General features: G+C 44.1%; 1 protein-coding gene across 1 annotated transcript in view; it reads left to right on the top strand.

Moving 5' to 3' along the window:
* Positions 1-18,379, top strand: part of CAGE1 (cancer antigen 1) — a 1,568,844-nt gene that overhangs the window by 896,765 nt on the left and 653,700 nt on the right. The window lies entirely within an intron of this gene.

The raw sequence follows: 18,379 nt of genomic DNA, 5'->3' as shown, positions 1-18,379 counted from the left end.
TATGGTCATTTCCCCCTTTGTTTTGGCCTCCTCTTGTCTCTCGATCCTACCGAGAGACAAGATGGCGGCCGCTCCGCACTGTTTAGAATGTTGACAGGCACCGGAGAGCCAATCAGCTTCGCTTCGCGAAGTTCCGTTACGCGTCAAGTACGCGAACCGGGGCGCTGCCCGGAGCGCTGTTACAGATATATATATTTTTTTTAACCTTAATTTCTCAAAATCCACTGGAGCACATATATTGAGACCCAGCAAAGGCACATCGGGCTAACAGTCCCTACAATTTTGCCAAGTTTCGTGCAAATCCATTCAGCCGTTCGGGCTAAAAGTGAGGCACACCGCCCTATGGAAATTAACATGGGAAAAACGCGTTTTGGGACCCCCCTTTTTTCTCGGCCCCCCTCGACGAACCCCCCCAAAGTTTCAGTGGCTGCTCAGAAACAAAATGCTCCATTTTCCTGAAAATTTCAGCCAATTCCGTCCACAAACGCCAAAGTTATTAGACATAGAATTTTCAAAAATCCCATAGGAAAAAAATCCTAACTATATATACCTACTGGCGACCGCCAGTAGGTAATATATATATATATATATATATATATATATATATTAAGTTCCACAGGTTGTCCAAATTCGGGGTGCACTCCTCAATCGACATTCATAGGGTCTGAGAAGAACCAGGCACACTCGGCGTCAGCAGATTCCTGAGGCGTTTCGGGATAAACTCCCTTCCTCATAGGCTGTCTGCTGCACAATGAAAGCCACCATACGGATTTCCCAGCAATACCCTCGTTTTTTATTTCAATGCGGTTCACAGGTGAGTAAATGCACCATTGCTTTCTGGGACTGGGAGTCCATAAGTAAATACCCATGTGGGCTGCTGGCAGTCTGTTGCACAAAATGTTGCACATCACGGGTGTGCCATCACGATCTTCCCCCAAATACTGCCTCTGTCAAAAGGTCCTGCGCGCCAAACAACAGTCCAGCGCAGGAACCGCTGTGTTTCGCAGTGGTGCTCCCCTCGACCGAGCCGGCCGATATACATTAAGTTCCACAGGTTGCCCAAATTCGGGGTGCACTCCTCAATCGACATTCATAGGGTCTGAGAAGAACCAGGCACACTCGGCGTCAGCAGATTCCTGACGCGTTTCGGGATAAACTCCCTTCCTCATAGGCTGTCTGCTGCACAATGAAAGCCACCATACGGATTTCCCAGCAATACCCTCGTTTTTTATTTCAATGCGGTTCACAGGTGAGTAAATGCACCATTGCTTTCTGGGACTGGGAGTCCATAAGTAAATACCCATGTGGGCTGCTGGCAGTCTGTTGCACAAAATGTTGCACATCACGGGTGTGCCATCACGATCTTCCCCCAAATACTGCCTCTGTCAAAAGGTCCTGCGCGCCAAACAACAGTCCAGCGCAGGAACCGCTGTGTTTCGCAGTGGTGCTCCCCTCGACCGAGCCGGCCGATATATATTAAGTTCCACAGGTTGCCCAAATTCGGGGTGCACTCCTCAATCGACATTCATAGGGTCTGAGAAGAACCAGGCACACTCGGCGTCAGCAGATTCCTGACGCGTTTCGGGATAAACTCCCTTCCTCATAGGCTGTCTGCTGCACAATGAAAGCCACCATACGGATTTCCCAGCAATACCCTCGTTTTTTATTTCAATGCGGTTCACAGGTGAGTAAATGCACCATTGCTTTCTGGGACTGGGAGTCCATAAGTAAATACCCATGTGGGCTGCTGGCAGTCTGTTGCACAAAATGTTGCACATCACGGGTGTGCCATCACGATCTTCCCCCAAATACTGCCTCTGTCAAAAGGTCCTGCGCGCCAAACAACAGTCCAGCGCAGGAACCGCTGTGTTTCGCAGTGGTGCTCCCCTCGACCGAGCCGGCCGATATATATTAAGTTCCACAGGTTGCCCAAATTCGGGGTGCACTCCTCAATCGACATTCATAGGGTCTGAGAAGAACCAGGCACACTCGGCGTCAGCAGATTCCTGACGCGTTTCGGGATAAACTCCCTTCCTCATAGGCTGTCTGCTGCACAATGAAAGCCACCATACGGATTTCCCAGCAATACCCTCGTTTTTTATTTCAATGCGGTTCACAGGTGAGTAAATGCACCATTGCTTTCTGGGACTGGGAGTCCATAAGTAAATACCCATGTGGGCTGCTGGCAGTCTGTTGCACAAAATGTTGCACATCACGGGTGTGCCATCACGATCTTCCCCCAAATACTGCCTCTGTCAAAAGGTCCTGCGCGCCAAACAACAGTCCAGCGCAGGAACCGCTGTGTTTCGCAGTGGTGCTCCCCTCGACCGAGCCGGCCGATATATATTAAGTTCCACAGGTTGCCCAAATTCGGGGTGCACTCCTCAATCGACATTCATAGGGTCTGAGAAGAACCAGGCACACTCGGCGTCAGCAGATTCCTGACGCGTTTCGGGATAAACTCCCTTCCTCATAGGCTGTCTGCTGCACAATGAAAGCCACCATACGGATTTCCCAGCAATACCCTCGTTTTTTATTTCAATGCGGTTCACAGGTGAGTAAATGCACCATTGCTTTCTGGGACTGGGAGTCCATAAGTAAATACCCATGTGGGCTGCTGGCAGTCTGTTGCACAAAATGTTGCACATCACGGGTGTGCCATCACGATCTTCCCCCAAATACTGCCTCTGTCAAAAGGTCCTGCGCGCCAAACAACAGTCCAGCGCAGGAACCGCTGTGTTTCGCAGTGGTGCTCCCCTCGACCGAGCCGGCCGATATATATTAAGTTCCACAGGTTGCCCAAATTCGGGGTGCACTCCTCAATCGACATTCATAGGGTCTGAGAAGAACCAGGCACACTCGGCGTCAGCAGATTCCTGACGCGTTTCGGGATAAACTCCCTTCCTCATAGGCTGTCTGCTGCACAATGAAAGCCACCATACGGATTTCCCAGCAATACCCTCGTTTTTTATTTCAATGCGGTTCACAGGTGAGTAAATGCACCATTGCTTTCTGGGACTGGGAGTCCATAAGTAAATACCCATGTGGGCTGCTGGCAGTCTGTTGCACAAAATGTTGCACATCACGGGTGTGCCATCACGATCTTCCCCCAAATACTGCCTCTGTCAAAAGGTCCTGCGCGCCAAACAACAGTCCAGCGCAGGAACCGCTGTGTTTCGCAGTGGTGCTCCCCTCGACCGAGCCGGCCGATATATATTAAGTTCCACAGGTTGCCCAAATTCGGGGTGCACTCCTCAATCGACATTCATAGGGTCTGAGAAGAACCAGGCACACTCGGCGTCAGCAGATTCCTGACGCGTTTCGGGATAAACTCCCTTCCTCATAGGCTGTCTGCTGCACAATGAAAGCCACCATACGGATTTCCCAGCAATACCCTCGTTTTTTATTTCAATGCGGTTCACAGGTGAGTAAATGCACCATTGCTTTCTGGGACTGGGAGTCCATAAGTAAATACCCATGTGGGCTGCTGGCAGTCTGTTGCACAAAATGTTGCACATCACGGGTGTGCCATCACGATCTTCCCCCAAATACTGCCTCTGTCAAAAGGTCCTGCGCGCCAAACAACAGTCCAGCGCAGGAGCCGCTGTGTTTCGCAGTGGTGCTCCCCTCGACCGAGCCGGCCGATATATATTAAGTTCCACAGGTTGCCCAAATTCGGGGTGCACTCCTCAATCGACATTCATAGGGTCTGAGAAGAACCAGGCACACTCGGCGTCAGCAGATTCCTGACGCGTTTCGGGATAAACTCCCTTCCTCATAGGCTGTCTGCTGCACAATGAAAGCCACCATACGGATTTCCCAGCAATACCCTCGTTTTTTATTTCAATGCGGTTCACAGGTGAGTAAATGCACCATTGCTTTCTGGGACTGGGAGTCCATAAGTAAATACCCATGTGGGCTGCTGGCAGTCTGTTGCACAAAATGTTGCACATCACGGGTGTGCCATCACGATCTTCCCCCAAATACTGCCTCTGTCAAAAGGTCCTGCGCGCCAAACAACAGTCCAGCGCAGGAACCGCTGTGTTTCGCAGTGGTGCTCCCCTCGACCGAGCCGGCCGATATATATTAAGTTCCACAGGTTGCCCAAATTCGGGGTGCACTCCTCAATCGACATTCATAGGGTCTGAGTAGAACCAGGCACACTCGGCGTCAGCAGATTCCTGACGCGTTTCGGGATAAACTCCCTTCCTCATAGGCTGTCTGCTGCACAATGAAAGCCACCATACGGATTTCCCAGCAATACCCTCGTTTTTTATTTCAATGCGGTTCACAGGTGAGTAAATGCACCATTGCTTTCTGGGACTGGGAGTCCATAAGTAAATACCCATGTGGGCTGCTGGCAGTCTGTTGCACAAAATGTTGCACATCACGGGTGTGCCATCACGATCTTCCCCCAAATACTGCCTCTGTCAAAAGGTCCTGCGCGCCAAACAACAGTCCAGCGCAGGAACCGCTGTGTTTCGCAGTGGTGCTCCCCTCGACCGAGCCGGCCGATATATATTAAGTTCCACAGGTTGCCCAAATTCGGGGTGCACTCCTCAATCGACATTCATAGGGTCTGAGAAGAACCAGGCACACTCGGCGTCAGCAGATTCCTGACGCGTTTCGGGATAAACTCCCTTCCTCATAGGCTGTCTGCTGCACAATGAAAGCCACCATACGGATTTCCCAGCAATACCCTCGTTTTTTATTTCAATGCGGTTCACAGGTGAGTAAATGCACCATTGCTTTCTGGGACTGGGAGTCCATAAGTAAATACCCATGTGGGCTGCTGGCAGTCTGTTATATATATATATATTACCTACTGGCGATCGCCAGTAGGTATATATAGTTAGGATTGTTTTCCATAGGGAAATCGCAACATTCTATTGGGAATAACTTTGGCGCCGGTTGAGGAATCTTCCTGAAATTTTCCTTAACTTTGCCTCGCGGCGCTCCGGTCCTTCCCTGAAAGTTTCGTCAAGCGGGGGCCGAGATAAAAGGGGGGTCCCAAAACGTGTTTTCCCCATGTTAATTTCCATTGGGCGGTTGGACTCAATTTTAGCCCGAACGGCTGAATGGTTTTCCACCAAACTTGGCAAAATTGTAGGGACTGGTAGCCCGATGTGCCTTTGCTATGTCTCAAGATATGTGCTCCAGTGGTTTTTACGAAAATTAACTTTGAAAAAATATATATTGGGCTACATTGGGCTATATATATGTTAGAGCCCAAATGTAGCCCAATGTAGCCCAATGTAGCCCAATGTAGCCCAAAGATGGCCACCAGAGACAAAAAAAAACAAATGTAGCCCAAATATCAGCCAGATGGAGCCCAACTATAGCCCAATGACAGAATGTCCCAGAGTGTTCTAAAGAACAACTAGAGCGCTAACAGTCTTACTTATGACAAAAGTATGGCACACCTGAAGTCATCCTGATTGGAATAAAGTGTTAACACTTAAAACATTTAATTTGCAAAGGAACAAAATGAGGGGGTTCATTTTGCCATAGAAATTATGATTAGTGCTGAAGAAAGAAAAATTAGGGCACATTTTGAGTGACTTCTCAAATCCTCTTATATTTCATTAAAAAAATTCTGATATGCAGTCTCCCAAGATGGCCACCAGAGACAAAAGAGCCTTTGCTTAAAAACTCTGTTAGCAAAGCAGGCATTTGAGATTTAAAAAACTTTTTAATATATAAAAACGTTATCCGCTAATATAATTAGCATTTAAAAAACCTTGCGAATTCAATGAAAAAAACCATAGGTTTCAGGCCTTATATAGTTAGGAATTAGCATTTAGAAAACCTTTGAAATTCACTGAAAAAACCATAGGTTTCAGGCCTTATATAGTTAGGAATTAGCATTTAAAAAACCTTTGAAATTCACTGAAAAAAACATAGGTTTCAGGCCTTATATAGTTAGGAATTAGCATTTAAAAAACCTTGCAAATTCACTGAAAAAACCATAGGTTTCAGGCCTTATATAGTTAGGAATTAGCATTTAAAAAACCTTTGAAATTCACTGAAAAAACCATAGGTTTCAGGAGTTATATAGTTAGGAATTAGCTTTTAAAAAACCTTTGAAATTCACTGAAAAAACCATAGGTTTCAGGAGTTATATAGTTAGGAATTAGCTTTTACAAAACCTTTGAAATTCACTCAAAAAACTATAAGTTTTAGTGGTGTTATAGTTAGCTGGACATTTTACTCATACAAAACCATTGAAATTGATCCTATATAGTTAGTTGCACTAACTATATTTCGCGCACCCGCAATCCACTGCTGATGATGTCACATATTAGATCATTCATGACATGGTCAGAGACATCACTGATGACATCTCAAATGAACATAGTCCTGTGGCCAAAAGAGGACTATCTGATGGAAGCAAATCGACAGCTATCTGACACTATGTGCTATGTGGAAACAAACAATAAGGAATATACAAAAGCTTTGGAGACACTGAGGAAACATCTGCTCCAATGCAAAAGAGACAACATGATTTCAAAGGATGAATATGCTTTTCTATGGAATGAATCACCTGTAATGCCATCCATATACTTTCTCCCTAAAACCCACAAGGAAAGGACACCAGTCCCAGGACGCCCGATAATATCGGCAATTGAAAGTGCCAGTGAGCACCTATCTCAATACATTGACTACTATCTACAAGATCTGGTGAAAGAATTGCCGTCGTATGTAAAAGATACAGGTGATTTTTTAACCAAAATTATTAACATTGAATGGGAAGATGACATGAAATTGATAACAATGGATATCGAATCCTTAAATACTTGTATAGATCATCAAGTGGGATTAAATGCAGTCAAACACTTCCTATCGACCAGATCCATTGAAAACTATGAACATAACAAAATGATCATGAAAAGTATTGAATGGTGCTTAAATAACAACTACTTTGTGTTTGGAAAGAAGATGTACAGACAATGCAGAGGTGTGGCGATGGGGTCTTGCTTCTCCCCCAGCTATGCCTGTTTAGTGGTTGGTTGGTGGGAAGAGCAGACGTTAAGTCAAGAACTTTTCTTAAAACATGGAGACCACATAAAACTGTGGTTACGTTTTATAGATGATGTCTTTGTTTTGTGGAAGGGGAATGATGAAAGTGCGAATGATTTTATATGTGACATCAATGCAAATCAGATTAATTTGAATTTTACTTCACATACAAGCTGTACTGAAGTGGAATTTCTTGACACTAGGATATACGTAGAGAATGGTGGGATGAGACCAACTTTACATAGAAAGCCAACTGCCGGCAACTCTACGTTGCATGCCTCGAGTGCTCATCCTAGACATTTAATTGAAAGCTTCCCTACGGAGAGCTTCTCCGAATCAAACGCATATGTAGCAATGAGGAACAACAGAACATATGCATGCGAGAAGCAATTGAGAGATTCCGTAGAAGAGGTTATACGGCACTAAGTCTACAAAGGGCTTTGGAGAAAGCCAAGAGTAGACCTAGGGAATCACTGTTGGGCATTAGCATGGAGGAAAGTGAACCACGGGAAAGTGAGGAGACTCCCAATACCCCAAGATTAATTCTAACCTACAATAGCCAGCATCGCCAAATTCGGTCTATAATCAATCGAAATTGGGCGATAGTGCAAACGGATGCAGTTATAACACCAGAGATACCGGATAAACCGACTATACCATACTGGAGGGGTATTTCCATGAAAAGCCAAATAGCTAAAAGCATCCCAGACCTCAGCAACAAAAAGAAACTGATCCCATGGCTACCTGAAAAACAGGGATTTTACAAATGCTCGTCATGTCTGGCTTGTAAATTTGGGGTAACAACCAGGAAGTATACCACACCATTCAGCCCAAAAGAGTTCAAAATTCATGGGTGCTTTGACTGCAAAACCGAGTATGCAGCTTATATCCTGACGTGCACTTGTGGGCTCAGGTATGTGGGAAGTACCAAGCAGTAGGTGCACGTCAGGATTCTGCAACACTTGCGGGCTATTGTCAACAATGACAGTACATACCCGGTCGCGAGACACTTTAAAGCGATCCACCAAAATAAACTAGCGGATTTAAAATATTTTGTCATTGCTGCTGTAAATGACAATCCGCGAGGTGGGAACCGGGAAAAGAACTTGCATCAGCTAGAATCCAAATTCATTGTGGAATTGGATAGCAGGCACCCAAATGGATTGAACAACACAGAGGACCTGCATCATTTCCTCTGATATTCTATCCCCAAATGTTCAATATCCTCTGTGCATCTCCAACCTCATATATTCCTGAAACTTTGAAAATATAACCCTGGTCCCCGCTTCTTTTGTCTCAATACTGTTTTTAGTCTTTCACATTACAAGTATAATTTATTTTTTCCTTGTAATTTTAAAAAAACCTATGAATGATTTATAATTCATATCAGTAAGTAGCATACATTGAGTGAATCTTAAAAACTATCACATCACTTTTTTTGCACTTTATTAAGGAAATTCTTGGATGCTGCTAAAAACAATGCAAATTTGCACATAGTTTGTATTTTTGCACATTGCGTATTTTTGCACTCAAATTTACCAGACTGGCAGGAATTGATGATGTTCACCAATAATGAAATCAGGAATTCATTCCGTAACAACTGTATAGAATTTTAGAGTGTCAATATTTTTAATAGCTTATTACTATTTTCATATTGTATTCGGTACATATATAGTGTCTATTTTTGTTAACTGAAAAATAGTAGATATATATTTATATATATATTTTTTGTACTACATATTTTATCATTGCATATATTTATTTATTTATATCCATTGGGAAGTATATGGTGAAAAAATGCAATCTAAAACATCAACTAAAAAATATACTTTAATGAAAGCAAAGAAATTGTTATTATACGTGCATTACGCTATTTTACATTATACTGCATTTAGGCTGTGCAAATCATGTGCAATCTATTTAATGAGGTCTTCTAAACTACGAGTCCCAGCATGCATACCTGACAAGTATTTCCTTCATTTCTATATATCACATGGAGGGGGTGAAAGCATCACATTTTGAAAAAAACTGTATAAAAACTAAAAGTGGATTGCGTGTTTGTAAATTGAGAAAGAATACAAAGGTATTCGAAACGCGTCTGACTATTTGGATAAATAAAGACCTGCATTTTCCACGATATTTTGGAGTCTGTTGTTCGTCCTTTGGCAGAGTTCCGGCTGGGCACTGCAGAGAGGAGTGAAGGTACCGATATATATATATATATATATATATATATATATATATATATATATATATATATATATATATATATATATCCAATTACCGCTCCAGGTGCTAAGATCCACCACTCAGAGAAAACGGACACTTTGCAATTCAATTCACTGCTGCCTGCAGTAATTCTTTATTTTATGTTTTTCATCAGCGCAAAAGAAGGACAAGATGACGCGTTTCGGCCAGCAGGGTGACCTTGCTCACATACTTGCATTGCTGAAGATACACGATTATATACACCTGTGTGACCATCACGTGCTAGTGAAACTACAATGACAATGGAAAGTGAAGAAACACTACCAACTGGAAACTACACAAAATTTGGATGTACAATTAATGAGTCTTATGCTCAATACACGATATAACTAACAGGGTAAATCTCCTGACAAATAAGTTACTGCGTTATGACAAAGAATAATATTTCATAGATGCTGACATTAATACATGCGGCAATAATGCAATTACTGTGTCGCAAGAACAGAAAAGGGAAGGGAGGGTTATACGAAGGTACAAATACATATCAGTACTTCAAACACATTAGATACAATCTAATGAAAATGTAGGGACAATTCATGTTGTCCTTGCAATAGATGTAAATAAACTCTCAAATAACTGCTCAGATGCTGTGGAGTTCCCAATTCCCAACTTTTTAGTCCATGAGCTCGGCTACTTCGAATTATAGTTGGGCTATATAGGTTGCTCTAGTGAATAAGCCTGGCATTTACGAAATATATAACTGAACGGATAAAATACATGCTATTGATACATCTGATCTTTAACCTGGACAATATTGCACTTTCCTGAATACATAAGAATAAACGATTGACGCCCATAAAGTATATTACATGTGAAGCTGAATAAAAAAATTCTATTTCTTCCTCTGTGCCTGCAATGCTAATTTGCCTAAGTCAAAATTGTCGAATGTACAACCCAGTATGCGGTAGTGGTGGTAGTGTTAAAAGATGTAACTGGTAAGTGAAAAAGTGTGTCAGACTGACATAAATTAATTCTCCTATAGGAGAAGGGAGGATGGCTTCAAAACGAGTACCAGAAAACCCCTCTTTTTAAACCTATGCGTAATTCTTTGGTTGAATAACATGTATACACACAGAAATGAGCAATGACAGCCCTTGCCATGGTCTACCAAAGAGTAACTGCAGAAAATCAAAACTTTGTTGCTGTATGATAAATGTCCATATACATAGTCAGGAACAGAAGTTAGAATGGCCAGGCATGCCAATGTGAAAACATTACTGGCACATAAATAAAGTTGTCAGGGTAGGAAACAACTGGAAAGGGAAGGTTCAAATACACGTATCATCATCTTGAATATATGCGGATGGGAAACTCAAGTGCTGACTATGAACTAGTTACAGGTAATGATGCAAATCCTCGCATATATTCAACCCATTAGGGGACTTGGTATCTAGTTCAATTACATACTTCGTTTCTATGTCTGAGTTGTCTTTCGCGATTTCCTCCTCGCTTGTTGGGGGGGACGCTATCGATAACGAAGTATGTCAGTACATTCAGGTTGTTGGCATGCTCAGTTTTATTGTGACGGGCCACCGGATAAGTGGGGTCAGAATTGACAGTTGCACACAGGTGCTGAAGAATTCTCTGGTATGCTGGCAGTATAGTGCTCCCAACATAACGGAGCCCGCAGACACATTGGAAAATATAGACCGCGTGATCAGTACGACAGGTGTAATGACCCTTCAGACTGAGGAGCATGTCTGAAAACGGACTTGTGTAGGTTTTCATGTTCTTGCCGAATTTACATGCTCGGCAAGTGCTGCATTTGTAAAAGCCTTTACTTGCACTGAGTCACCCACTTTTGAGATCGGATTCTAGGCTTGATCTTACGAGCTCACTACGCATAGAACGCACTTTTCTGAAGGTAAAGTTCGGCCTCGCCGGTAATAATGACGCTAAGACTGAATCTGTTTGTACTATAGGCCATTGTGCCTTAATAATGCCTTTGATGGAATTGGCTTGCCTACTGTAAGTTGAAATAAACCTACATGTGATGGATGCATTTGGCAAAGGAACCTGTTGTGATTATTATCGACTCCTGAGGCGTGAGCAGGGAGGCTGCTGTATTTTGTGTTTGAATTATTTTACTTTGCACGTTTTTATTAGCTGCTTACTCAGCTTTTAACTTCACTCGTTTTCATTGAATTGTGACCTCCCCCACCTGATTGAAAAGCGGTGGTTACATCTCTCCCCTCGCCCCCCTCGCTGCTTACCTGTCTAAAAACCATTCCTTTCGCCCCCAAGACTCTCTCCTATCTCAGCCGATCTTGACGCTGAGCTTAGCGCTGTCTTGGGTGGGTCGGAATTACTTTAGCGGCCATTTTGGATTGGGGCAGCCTTCGAAGGCACTCGATTGGCCAGTATAAAAGGACACTTCAGAGCAGGCTCTCTAACCTGTTGTGATTATTATCGACTCCTGAGGCGTGAGCCGGGAGGCTGCTGTATTTTGTGTTTGAATTATTTTACTTTGCACGTTTTTATTAGCTGCTTACTCAGCTTTTAACTTCACTCGTTTTCATTGAATTGTGACCTCCCCCGCCTGATTGAAAAGCGGTGGTTACATCTCTCCCCTCGCCCCCTTCGCTGCTTACCTGTCCAAAAACCATTCCTTTTGCCCCCAAGACTCTCTCCTATCTCAGCCGATCTTGACGCTGAGCTTAGCGGTGTCTTGGGTTGGTCAGAATTACTTTTGCGGCCATTTTGGATTGGGGCAGCCTTCGAAGGCACTCGATTGGCCAGTATAAAAAAGGAAGGCAATGCCTCCGCGCAGCGGACGCGATCAGCGGACGCGCCGGATCTGTGCCGGAGTCGTGCCAGAGTCCTGCCCGTCTGCGCCCGTCCGCGACCAGTACGCGACCGCAGACGCAGGCTCTGACACACCAAGTAACCCCCCTCATTCCTTTTCTTATGATAGCGCCATGCTCAAGTCCCTAAAGCCTTTGCACTGCATCTCACCTCTTATTACATCCATGGACATCGGCCACCATTTACCTTTTACCAAATGCCTTCCAGGACTACCTCATGACCCAAAGCATCACTGCCTCTTCCTGCAGACAACCCCTAACCTGGGACGCTTAAAATGCGGCTTGGTAAACTGCCGCTCCCTAGTAAAACATTCCCTCGATATTGTCCACACTTTGGAAGAGGACAAATGGGACCTGCTGTTTCTTACCGAGACATGGTTAGGAGATGACACTAATCCTGCGTTACATTTAGCCATCCCCACGGGCTATAGCATACTGTGTGCTAATAGACAGGGTCCTCACCCTGGAGGCGGAGTTGCTATCATCTATAGATCTCATTGGACAATTTCCTCCTTCCCCCACAATCAACTGGAACGTATTGAAGCACTCCCTTTCTGTATTAAAATAGCACCCAATTTTACCTTCTCAGGGCTTCTTGTATACCGTCCCCCTAACTCAAAAATTTCTCACCTTCCTGCATTCCTCGACTTTGCTTTACAAGCCACATCACAATACACTAACTTTACCCTTCTTGGGGATCTCAATCTCCTTGTTGACAATACCTTGGATCCTATTTCCCTTAATTTTCTGTCCACTTTGGCAGACGGAGGGCTAAACCAACTCATCAATTGCCCTACACATAAAGCGGGCCACACTCTGGATCTGATCTGTACCAACCTAGATGGTCTGTCCACTGATAATCCCGTCCCGGTTGTCTGGTCGGACCACCATCTCGTCCCTTTTTCGTTTTCTTGGCATCGTCAAGACCTTCGTATCTGCCCAGCCAAACTTCAGGGCAGAAATTGGAGCAAGATCTCCCCTGACAGCCTGGCTGATTGGTTCGAACCTACCAACATCTTAGATACGAGTTCTGATTTAGACACCCGTCTGACCAACTTTAACAGTCGGATCTCCTCCGCAATTGACCTACTTGCCCCAGTTAGGCCCATTAAAACCTTCCGTTCCGCCCCATCGGCCCCTTGGTATTCTAATGACCTTCGGAACCTTAAATCAGAATGCAAACACCTGTGGAGGCGGTGGAGAACAAACTATTCACCTGTTCATAAATCTCTCTACAAGTCTGCCTTAAAAAATTACAGAAAAAAAATTATTGAACATAAAATAACTTTTTTAGAGGATAAAATCAACCGTTCTCACGGTTCAGCTAGGGAAATATTTGACACGGTTAGATCCTTCACCGACCCCTTGGCTTTAAAACGCCCTCCTGTGGTATCACAGATTCTCTGCGACAGTCTCTCGGATTTTTTCGAGAACAAAATAGCCACTATTTACGATTCCTTTCCTAAAAACCCTAATGTAAATAAAAGTATCATCGATGCCACTAACATAGTATCTGGGGGCGTGTTCCCTCACTTTATGGAGATTCCACATGAACAATCCCTCTCAGAACTTCTTAAAAGCAAATTTGGCTCCCCTTCGACCCCTGGCCTGCGAAGCAATATAAATATAAATCGCTGGCACCAATTCTCAATCAAACCTTGAACGGGATCTGGAATGACTCGTTACAGACGGGAGTATTCCCCGACTCCTGGAAGCATGCGCGACTAGTCCCCATAATCAAGAAGGCCAACGCCAACCCGAGTGTACCATCCAACTACAGGCCAATCTCTCTATTACCAGCCCCCGCTAAAGTGCTCGAAAGACTTGCCCAGCAACAACTGGCAGGTGTTTTGGAAACATCAGGTGCTTACCATGACTCTCAGCATGGCTTTAGGCCAGGATATAGCACTGAGTCAGCACTAATTGAGATGGCAGATGCAGTTCGGTGGAGGATGGATGAGGGTTCAAGAGCGTTGTTGGTGCTGCTGGATTTATCAGCAGCATTCAACACCGTCTCCCACCCCCTCCTCCTAGATCGCCTCCTTTCCAAGGGTATCCAGGGTACGGCCTTGAAATGGATTGCTTCTATCTTGTCCAACCGGACGCAGTGTTCACCCCCCGTTCACCTCTGACAGCCGGCCTCTCCGGTGGGGAGTCCCCCAGGGCTCCTCGCTGAGCCCCCTGTTATTTAATGTTTATTTTTTACCTCTTTTTGATATTATCACCCAAACAGGAATAAAGGCCACCTCCTATGCCGATGATATTCAACTATTGTTTTCATTTAACAGTATCACCCCAACAACTTTTGTTCCCCTAAAAAACTGTCTCCGCACAATCGCTCACTGGATGGACAATAATTTCTTGAGGCTAAACGTAGGGAAAACGGAGGTACTCTTCTTTCACCAACCGTCCCCTATTGACCCTAACATCTGGTGGCCTCTTGATTTGAGTGCCCCTCCTTCCCCCAAAGACTCAGTGAAAAATCTGGGGGTCAGATGGGATTCTAACCTCACATTACACCATCAAGTCCACACAGTCTCCACAGCATGCTTCGCCAAGATCAGAATGGTGAGAAAGTTTATTAACTTCTTGCCCAGCAATACCAGGAAGATTGTAGTCCAGGCGTTGATTACCTCGCACCTGGACTACGCCAATGCCTTGTATACTGGTCTGTCTGCAGGTCTTTGTCATCGCCTCCAGACAGTCCAGAATGCTGCAGTCCGACTGGTTGGAGGCATACCCCTACGTGAACACATCTCGCCCCACCGACGTAGTCTTCACTGGCTACCGATACAAAAAAGGGCGGAATTCAAGGCACTGGTATTGGCACACCGCGCACTGCGAGGCAAAGGTTCTGCATTTCTCTCCACCTGCCTGGTCCCTTACAATAACTTCCGGACTCTCCGCTCCTCATCAAAAAACTTACTCGCTATCCCTAGATTTAGGAAAACTCGTTCTGGCGGAAGAACTTTTCAAGTGTTCACCTCGGCCCTCTGGAACAAGTTACCAGATTCCATCCGGTTAATTCAGGAAGAACAACCTTTCCGGAAAGCCCTAAAAACTCATTTGTTCTGTTAACCTCCCTCTTTTAAATAACATCTAGCCAGCATATGATCATACAGGAGCGCCGGGACACCCCGTTGGGGTAGCTGTGCGCTATATCAAGATACACTAAATAATTAAATAAATAAACATCGTCCTGCGACAAACCCTCCTTGAGATCCATATTATTTGGAATCTGTGTGGCTGGTGTTTGCAGTAACTCCGACCTATCACGTGCGTTGGCTTTACTGAGAGCAGAGTCCAATAATTTGGCTCTGTATCCTCTCTGCAACAACCTGTCTTGGGCCAACTGTTGTGCTGCTACCAGTGCCTCTGGTGTACTGCAGGCCATACGGATCCTCAAGAATTCACCATACGGTAAACTTGTGATCGTATGTTGAGGATGAAAGCTACTCACATGCAACAGCGTATTGCCCGCTGTGGGCTTGCGATATAACCGAGTTTCCACTTTGTTGTCCTCTATATATACATTGATATCTAAAAAGTTCACTGAACTGGAATCAATGTGAGCAGTGAAGTGCAAATTTAACAGATTGTTGTTAATGGCGTTAACAAATTGACGGGCTTGATGTTCAGTGCATTTCCAGACGACAAAAATGTCGTCAATGTACCTCCAAATGTGCGCTAAATGGTGAGAAATCAACTCTCTTCCATGAGTACATGCTTCTCCCACCAGTCAACGTGCAAACACGCGTAGCTGGGGAAGAAGCATGCACCCATGGCAACACCCTGCAGTTGTTTGAATACCTTTCCTTCAAACAAGAAGAAATTGTTGTAAAGACACCACCGCATCATATCCAATAACATGGCATTATGTTTATACATGGAAATACATCTGTTGGACAGGAAATATTCAGTCGCTACTAGCCCTTCATTGTGTCTAATGCTCGTATAGAGCGATGTTATATCTAATGTCTTGAGCAAATAGTCACTGGACCATTGGATGGTACTTAATTTGTGTTGGAAGTCCTTCGTGTCTCTTAAATACGTTGGTAGTGTGGTCACATGTTCTTGTAGATAGTGATCAACGTATCGTGAAGTGTTTTCAAAGACACTGTCTCTGGCTGAGATTATTGGACGACTCGGGACAGGTGTTATTTGTTTGTGCACTTTGGAGATTAGATAAAAAGTTGGTAATAAGGGAAATTCTTTGTGGAGAAAGCCAAATTCATCTTTTGTAATAAGGCCCTCTCTCTTCCACTTGGTTAATTGTTCTTTGTAGTCCTTGTTGACTTTGTTGACTACAACCCCATTGGTAAGTTCATAACATTCGATGTTGTTTATGTGCTGATAAGCCTCTTCTTTGTAGGCTGTTTTGTCCCATAATACAAGATTACCTCCTTTGTCAGAGTTGTTGACTACAAGTGAATTGTTGTTTTTCAGTTTTTCCATCAAACGGAAATATTGTTGATCTTTACTTTTTTTCACTTGCCGTTGGCTATTCAGTGTTTTGCGATGAAGAATCCTTAATTCCTCTGTGATGCGGTCATGGAAGATATCCCGGGCGTCCCGAGGCATCATAGTACAAATCTGGAGGGTGCCTTGAACGAACTATTGCCCGGGGCTGAGATACAGATCCCTTCTGCCTCTGCTACCTGTTGCGTGTCAGCAGCTGTTCCTGTGAACTTGATGCATCTGTGCGAAGGGAATGTAAAGATTTCAGTAATGGTATCTGTTGCACCGTCAAACCAACTGAAGTGGTTGTTGCCAAAGGGATGGATGTTTGTTTTTTGATTTTAAAGAATTTGGCTAACTTAAGTTTGCAAATAAACTTATATACGTCCACTCTGGTTTCCACAAAGTTAAAATTGCTTTCTGGGCAAAAGCTCAGTCCGAGTGTTAATAGTTGCATTTCCTCCGCATTGAGTTCAGTGTTCGTAAGATTGATGATAGTGTTCTTAGAGCTGTTATCTAGTTCTACCACGTTTTCTTTTTGTGAAACTGCCCTCTGCCTCTGTTGGTTGGAGCGTTTGCGCCTTTCGTGCCTTTTGCGATTTCTCCCAGAGTTTGCTGAAGATTTGCAATCCTCGGTCTTAGGGAAAGTTTTCTCTGCTCCCTGATATAATCAATTTCTTCCGCGTATGTGAGGGGACCCAGGCCTGAAACACTACCTGAATCAGAGCCGCTGCCATCCGTGTCTGTTTCGCTTGCGATAGTACTGATATCAGAGGCGGAAACAGTTAAATTATTAGAGGCACCAGTTAGATCTTGGGCTTTGTTCTGAAATGCCACTGTCCCTCTTTGTTTTTTCACAAAATCATATTTGCGGGTGAAGGTGAAAACTTGGCCTTGCTCATAATCGTTCTTATTGTGAGCAAATTTGAATACCTTACTGGGTTTGATTGTTTCCTCCTGTTTCTTTATACGTGCTGTCATTTCCAAACAGCTTTTCTCTATAAAATCTTTGTTTTCCGGGTTTGTAAGGGAAAGTAATTCCTGCTTGATACGTGTAATTTCAGTTACATTTACTTCCCGGTCAATCGTGGCGTATTTGATCAACATGTATAATCAAATGGAGGGCGGGGAGAAAGAGAATTTAATGACCTTTTCAGTCTCCTTTCAGATATTCAAAATCAATAGGGAAAAGATCACTCGTCCTGCATAACCAAGGTCTGCAGGTTGGTAGGTAGGTGTCTCCCAAGTAAAAAACCCTCATACACGTGTATGATTGGATTGAATAATCTCGTAGCGGTATATGATGTGTCCCCGCTCTATATTCCACGTGTTTGTGCGTAATCCTTGGGTCAGTTTGTTGCACCCTCCGCCAGGAGGTTTCACCTTTGGTTAAAACAGTAGTGATCAGATATAGTGAGTGGTGAAATAAGTGAAGGGAGGAAATTAAAATACCCGGACAGCCAGAAGTGAAACTTTAATAGGTCTGGATTCGGGTACAATGAATTAAGTGCGTGCAACTATGGAATTGATTATGAATTCGAGTGCACTTAGATAGTGAGATTAAAAAGAGGTCGACATGTTTCAGCCTTGTTTGCCACACTGTACCTCCGGTTTGTAGAAGTATTACTTCTTCAGGGAGTGCGGCAAATGGGTGGAGGCTCAACTCTGGCCTTCGTCACCCTACACGCAGCTTGTGCTGTCTCTGCCCGCAGTCACCCGGGTGCCGCACTCCCTGAAGAAGTAATACTTCTACAAACCGGAGGTACAGTGTGACCTTCCACTACCAGAAGAATCAGGTTCTAATTTTACCTATTCTTTCACATCCACAC

The sequence above is a fragment of the Lissotriton helveticus genome, chromosome 4_1 (genome assembly GCF_964261635.1).
Source record: "Lissotriton helveticus chromosome 4_1, aLisHel1.1, whole genome shotgun sequence".
Taxonomy (NCBI): domain Eukaryota; kingdom Metazoa; phylum Chordata; class Amphibia; order Caudata; family Salamandridae; genus Lissotriton; species Lissotriton helveticus.
The sequence above is the reverse complement of the archived record's forward strand: the minus strand, read 5'-3'. Positions and strand labels throughout refer to the sequence as shown.